Source organism: Adiantum capillus-veneris, chromosome 27, assembly GCF_014529385.1.
Source record: "Adiantum capillus-veneris isolate H3 chromosome 27, ASM1452938v2, whole genome shotgun sequence".
NCBI lineage: Eukaryota > Viridiplantae > Streptophyta > Polypodiopsida > Polypodiales > Pteridaceae > Adiantum > Adiantum capillus-veneris.
In genome coordinates, this window is record NC_140957.1 from 50,556,686 (window position 1) to 50,563,864 (window position 7,179).

Genomic DNA, 7,179 nt, shown 5'->3' on the forward strand with positions numbered 1-7,179 from the left:
TGGCGTTCTAATATGTAAACAAGAGGAAGGGCCATGAATGCTAGAGGTAGATGAAATGTATGTATAGCAGGTGGGAGTGCATGATGGCACTCCATTTGAAGCAAGTAGTGCACCAATGGGAGACCAATGGATGCTCAAAGAAATGGAAGTGAAGGTATGCTATGGAAACCCTATATGTACGGATGGTTGTGTGCTTGGATTTTGCACTATGTGGTAGTGCTGTAGGTGGGTGGATGTTCTCAATGCCAGGTGTTTGATTCATGTGGATGCTAGTAGATAATGCAGGGGGTTAGGAAACCCACCTAAAGAGGAAAAAGTGTAGGGGAGATGAAGTCTTTTGTACATACTGTATATATGGTTTTGGTTTTTTTAGTTTGCTTGAATTCTAGTAGAGTGTTGAAGGTTTCTACTTCAATACAGTTACTTTTGGTTGAGCATAAATGTTCAACTAGGGGGTGGGCAATGATGGTGCAACCAAAGTTGGTCAATGTTGAAAGGTGTGTTGTGTAGTGCTATGGGTGCTGACATGTGCATGTTAAAGGGCTAAAGCAGGTGAAAGGATCCTGGGCAGACAGGTAGCAAGGGGAATGTATGCTGATGAGGTTTTGTAAGCTAGATGGGCTCCAAAGTGGTCTAGATGGGATGGCAGGTAAATATGTTCATAGGGTTGGTTTTTTTACTTGGGATGGTAGAGCTTGAGATGTTGAGTCAGTTGGTCCAAACGGCTCATCAATGGAGCCACGGTGTGAAAGACATTAAAGTTTAAAGTTAGAAGGTTGTGTAGATTTTTGACGGGCATGGTAGACATGGACAAATGGCCAGAGCTGGTGTTAGTAGATAGGGTTGAAGATCTCTAGTTGTAGAGCATGCTGGTCTTCTCGGATTGTCAATTGGGTCCCAGCTGAGTAAGTTATGGGCAGTTGAATGTTTGTCAGGGGTCAGTTATTGGCCAACTTGCCTACTTTTGGAAATGTGCCATTAGCTATTTTGGAAAGCTTAACAAGGTTTTCGGGGCTAGTGCTCAGCATGAGGAGTTAGCCAAAAGTGAATTCCCGTTAGTTGGATGCCTGATCAATGAGTTATGACCTAATGAATTTTGGTCCAGTTAGCAGCAATGCAATATATCTCTTACACATATGCTCTCAAATAGAGAATAAACACTCACTCCATGAGCAGACTCAGCAAGAACACACACAAATAAATTCAGAGTCAGCAAACCGAACATAGATAAAGATCATGAAAGAGCGAAGACCACCATGGCTAAAGCTTCTCATTCATAGAACTCGTGAAAAATAAAACTGCAAGATGATAACGATAAGTATCCAACAAGATCTTCTTGGCATAACAAATCTGAGTCAGCAAGAATCCAACTTGTAATATCCAAGTAAGCAGCATTTTGACCTAGCAGAATTTTGACTAAGCAATATTCGGATTGAGCATTATTCAGACTAGGAAATACCCCTTTAAACACCTAGCACACCCCAATGGTGGATTTCCAAGAAATCCAATCGGACTTACATATCCCTTAATCAAAATATAGAATTCTCAAAATGAATAAAAAAGATACATAATTTGCTCCATCTAAATATACCTAACCTACACTTCTTTTTCCAAAGCTTCAAGAATAGGATCACAACCTTCAAAATCAGGCGTAAATACTCAACTTAACTAGAATTATCCACCATTGGTATTGTAGGCTCAGTTAGCACTGTTTTAGCGAGTGTGTTTTTTTTGCGAGATTCCAATTTCAAGCTTTTTCAATGAAAACGAATTTTGCAAGATTTTTGACGTTAAATTTGGAGCCTTTTCTAACAACACCAAAAAATTTGACCAAAAAGATAGCCATTGCTCATATGATACACACCGAAAAATGTGCATAAGCTCCCAAAAGTCCTAACTTTGAGCTTGAACATCTGTCAAGATCTGAACCATACAACATACATCTATAACGAGAGGGGATTCAAAAAAAACTTCAAAGGGTGAGGAGAACTAATTCTATAGCTCATACATAAGAGATGACTCATTCTATACATATCTCTAGACCACTTTTTTTTCCACAGGTTCACTACACTATAGGGTGTATCTTGTGTGTTTGCCCCAATCTTGCGTGTTTACGTGTGTATCTTGCATGTTTACCCATGCTAAACATGTCTGAAAAAATGATCATGAAAGAATGCATAATTGTATCTTATTTCACCCAAACCCTGTGTGTCCTAGAAGGCTATAGGTGCATTGGTTGTTTGCACCATCTTCATAATAATTGCATCTTCTGCTTCATATGTGTCACCTATTTAAATTTATTGGATTTGAATTCTTGGAACATGGAGTAGCATAGAAAGAATCATCTTCCATTGTTTCTAAAGTATCAGACACATAAACTTAGTGTTCTGAATGCAAAATGTGGTAAGTAGAGGATAATGTACGATCAAGGAAGTAATGCTTCTGGTCTTCATGATTCAATCTTGGCAACACATTGACTTTGGTCACACACCCTTTTGTTTGTATGATTGCTTGCAACCCTTGAAATTTGATGGAAGGAGGTAATAGGTTTTGTATAAAATATTCACTAAGGAGACTCTCTCCATGCCTTGAAACATTATGTTCAGTGGGAGCACCATTTATCACCCATGAAAGCAGGGGTGAACTTGTCATGTTTGAAGAAGACATGGAGAAGAAAAGCTTGAACCAGAGAAAGTAAAAAAGTTGAGACAATAGAGAGTAAGACATATTTAGGAATTCAGGGAATTATTCAAGTCCCACTTTTCATAATATTTCTCAAAAACTCAGTATTTTTTTGTAGTTTCAACTATCATCTATTTGTGGGCACACTAAATTTAATTCCTTTTTTTACTTCGTTAGCATAGTGGAGATTTTCAGATTTCTCTCCTCTCATTCACCCACGTGGCAGCTATTTACAGCGCTAAAAAAAAAGTTGCGCCGTCAAAAGCTAACGAAGTAATAATAAAAACAGCTACATCGACTACGCTCTCCATAGGCAGGTTGGCACTCCGCAGGATTGAGAACAGGCTCATTGTCGCTTCACAGTTGCTATCGCTTCACAGTTCGCAGCTAGGCTCAGGTTCTCTCTCTCTCTCTCTCTCTCTCTCTCTCCTCTCCTCTCCCTTATCCACAATTTTACAGAGGACCATGGGTCTCACGTTCTTTGCTACCAGCTTTGTCTGATGGTTGTCCTCCTCGGCGGCGGCCTCACCATGCGTTTGTTTACTCACCACTTTATTCCTTGTTTTCAATCGGTTGAAAAGGCCTCAGGTTCTCTCTCTCTCTCTCTCTCTCTCTCTCTATACTTGCCTCCCAACTTTGTGTTGGCTACACACACACACACACACACACACACATTTCTCTCAATCCCTCACTCAAACCTGCACCTTCAATGGTTTCTCTCACCTTCTTCACCATTAACCTCCCCACTTACTTCCATAGCTCTCATATGAGCTCTCCATGTACATACACCATCTCTATGCCTCTCTCTATTATCTCCAAAGTACAATTCCATCTTACTCCTTATATATATACATAAATTCAGCATGTGTACCATGCTTAACCTCTGCAAATCAAAAGATCTCATCAACGGAATTACCATTTTCATCACGATGATCAACCTTGGCAGCGGCGGCGTAAAGAAGCGAAGAAGAAGAAGAAGACCAGCGGTCATTTTTTCCACAATCTACACAAGGGTGAGTTCAAGCTTCTTCAAAGCTTCACCATCTCAATGATTCTCTTTTAATTCACCCCTCTTCCTTCATCAAATCAAATCACTCTACCCATTGTAAATGTAACATTAACTTTCTAGTGATTACTAACGACTAACATGCTAACACAAAATAGCATTGACCTAACCATAAAAGACACCTCACCTCAAGACATGTGTATAGTAACACACACTCTCTCTCTCTCTTTCTCTCTCCTTACTGACTTCCACCTTATTTACCATCAATAATGCTCTCTTTTGAGCCCACACCCATGACTCAAGCAGACAAAGAAGGCCCGCAATGTTTTGATATTCAAAAAATTCATAATCCTGATTTGTTAGCTTGTAAATTAGGATTTCCAATAATCTTTATGAGGGGTCTCCAACCTATAAATAGGCCCCTCTCCTTCTTGTAAAACAACCTCCAACATCTCACATAGCACCCCAACACTCTATGCGTGAGGAGAGACTTAGGTGTAGCAACCACTTGTGAGCTTCACTCTTGGGGTGAGAGAAGCCTTCAAGCTACACATTGCAAGTGAGAGAGCGTGAGTTCCACAAATCTCAAAACCACTATTGTACATGCTCCTTCATCATCAATAAATCGAGGTTTGGTGCATCAAAGGCGTGATTCGACGTTCAAATCTTCGTCCTTCCATTTGTGTAATACGGTTTGGTGAATTCAAGGTGACTTGTGTATTTTGAGTTTTTATCGGTTGATCTTGATTTTAGAAAGTGTTTTAGTGTGTTTTTCATTGCCAGTTTTGTGTCCATTGTAAGAGGGTATTGTGGTGAGAGGTCTCCCACACCCTAAGACAGTGTGTGTGTGTTTTGGCAATGATCAGCAATCACTAAGCATTGAGTGAGTTTTGTACAAGTTCTACGATAGCATCATAACGAACCATCTCCATTTGCAAGTCACAAATAAGGTATTACGCAAGATCCTTCCCTCTCTCTCTTCCCTTTGCTCTAGCTCTCTCTGCTCCATTTCATGTGTGTCTTGGTGTGAGGTTGCTTGTGTGTGTTGTGTGGTGCATCTTCTTGGTTGTGCCAAAATCTCTCTTGCGTCCTAGTTCGCATACCATAACTAGGTGGTGCCCCTATCTTGTTTGGGTTTGGCTGTGGGTTTGTTGTTGTGTTGTGCTTGTGGTTGCCCCAGCCCCAATTGAGCAGCACGGGAGCCTTGAGGGGTGTTTAGAGGTCGCCTCTCTTGTTGCCCGCCCCGGACCGCTCCAATATCAAACATGAAACCTACCAGAACCTGTAGGTGTAGAAAGACCACAACCAGTAGTCGGCATAAGATACACACCAACAGTAACTGAATCAGAAGAGAAGGCTTTGGTGCCTATGCATGCATACTATGAAGATCCCAATGGATATGCAGCAAACTCTGTCTATTATCCATCGGAAGAACCCTCCACACCAAAACCATGGAGCATGATAGGAAATACAGGACCACCAACTGCTGCACAGGCAGCGAGAGAAGGAAGATATAGCTTGGATGAATGGACACTGTTGTTCATAGCCAACGGAGGCATGAGCGGGCAAAGACTTGCACACCAACAAAGAGGAGCTCAAGGAGCACCTCAACAGCCTAAGGGACCATGCTACAAGTGTGGTGGAGACCATTGGCTGAGGGACTGTCCTCATGATGAAATCATTAGGGTCAACGCATATTGCACCGAGTGTGGAATTACTCACTTGATTCGTGATTGCCCTAAGAACCTAAGCAAAGGAGCAAAAACTACTTTGAATATGCTGCGAGCATTGCCTTCCAGTGGAGGGTCAGAAAACGAAACTCCGATTCCTGTTAAGGTCTTGACGAGAGCCCAAACAAGGAAAAATGACAATCAACCCAAGAGTAACGATGAAAATCAAGAGGAAATCAAGACTGACAAGTCTAGCGTCAGTCCTGATAATCCTTGGAAAGAACGAAGAGCAAAAATGAAAGCTAGACGTGAGCGAAAATAGAAAGCTGTAGAAGCCGAGCTAACAATGGCTCGAGAGCAACTTAAACAGCAAAGAGAGTCTGACTCTCTAAAATCAACGGAAGGACCAAGAAGCGCAAGCTCAGGAGGGTCTGTATTGGTAGATAAGGTCAATGAACCCTTAGATGCAATCTTGCAAGCATATGAAGCAAGATTGAAGAACAGACAGACTCTAGAGCAAAGGTGGATGACATATCCATATCCAGAGATAGAAAAACAGAGACTAGAGATGTGCAAGCAGCTGATTGAAACTGTAGAAGCTTTACTAGAGCCTCCACCTATGGAAGTGAGAGATAGAATAATCAAACCACCAAACAATGAAACACCTATCAAAACTGAACAAAGGGCACCTGACAAGATAGAAAACGTTAAATCCTTGCCTGATGTAGAGGATGCAAGAATCGTGCCTAATAGCACTGATGAATCACTCAAAGATTTGCCACCATATACACCTATTGTGGAAGAAAATTGGCATGAAGAGCTATGGGAAACGGTGAGAAAAACTCAAGAGAAATATGAGACAAAAACAGTCGAGTCAGCGCCTTTCTCAGAGTTGAACTTGAATAAGCCTCCATGGGATTTAGATGCTAAATCATTTCAAGGGGATAATGATTCAGTTGCATCCGAAGATAGTAGACCAGCATTACTCAGAACTCTGCCGCCATACATGGGAGACTATGAGGCAAGGTCGGAAATTCGAAGGGTACCTTCTCAAAGAATAGGAGGGTCAAATCAATTGGACACTAAAATCTTGACGAACTTGTTGACCACTCCGGTCAAGTGTACAATCACGTTGGAAGAATTGTTAAAAATTAGGCCAAGCATGTGGATGGAAGTGGGCAAATGTCTTGAAAAATTTGGTATAAGGACGCCTCTTAAGTTCTTCGAAACTGAGCTTAATGACACAAAACCGAAGAGAGTCAACACTAGACCAGTGCCGCTCAACAAGGTCGGAGAGTATTGTGAGGGTGAATACGGCAACACTACTCTACCAGTTGAGTATAACGGCATAGAGACTAAGGCCATACTTGATAGCGGAGCTGGCATTGCCATTGCGACCAAAGTGCTATGGGAAAAATGGGGAAAACTGGCAATACGAACAACTAGAATGAAATTGCAACTAGCGGATGGGCACATAGAAAGGCCTATAGGATTGCTTGAGGCAATTGTGGTATCTTCATGTGGCATAGAGTACGAACATACATTTTCCATAGTAGATTTCGGCAAGAAGAACAATTATGAAATTATCCTTGGTAGGCCGTTCATGAGGCAACTCAAGATGGTGCAGGACTGGGGGTATGATTATTTGTATCTAAGACATGATGAAACCACTACACGTGTAAATATGAAAAATCATAGCTACCATGATGTCACGAGAACACCTATGGAAGAATTTGACTCAACCACCATTAGTGGATCAGAAGTCCCAGCGTGGCTCTGTAAGAAAAAGGAGATATGGATGTGCGGAGCATCTCAATGTAG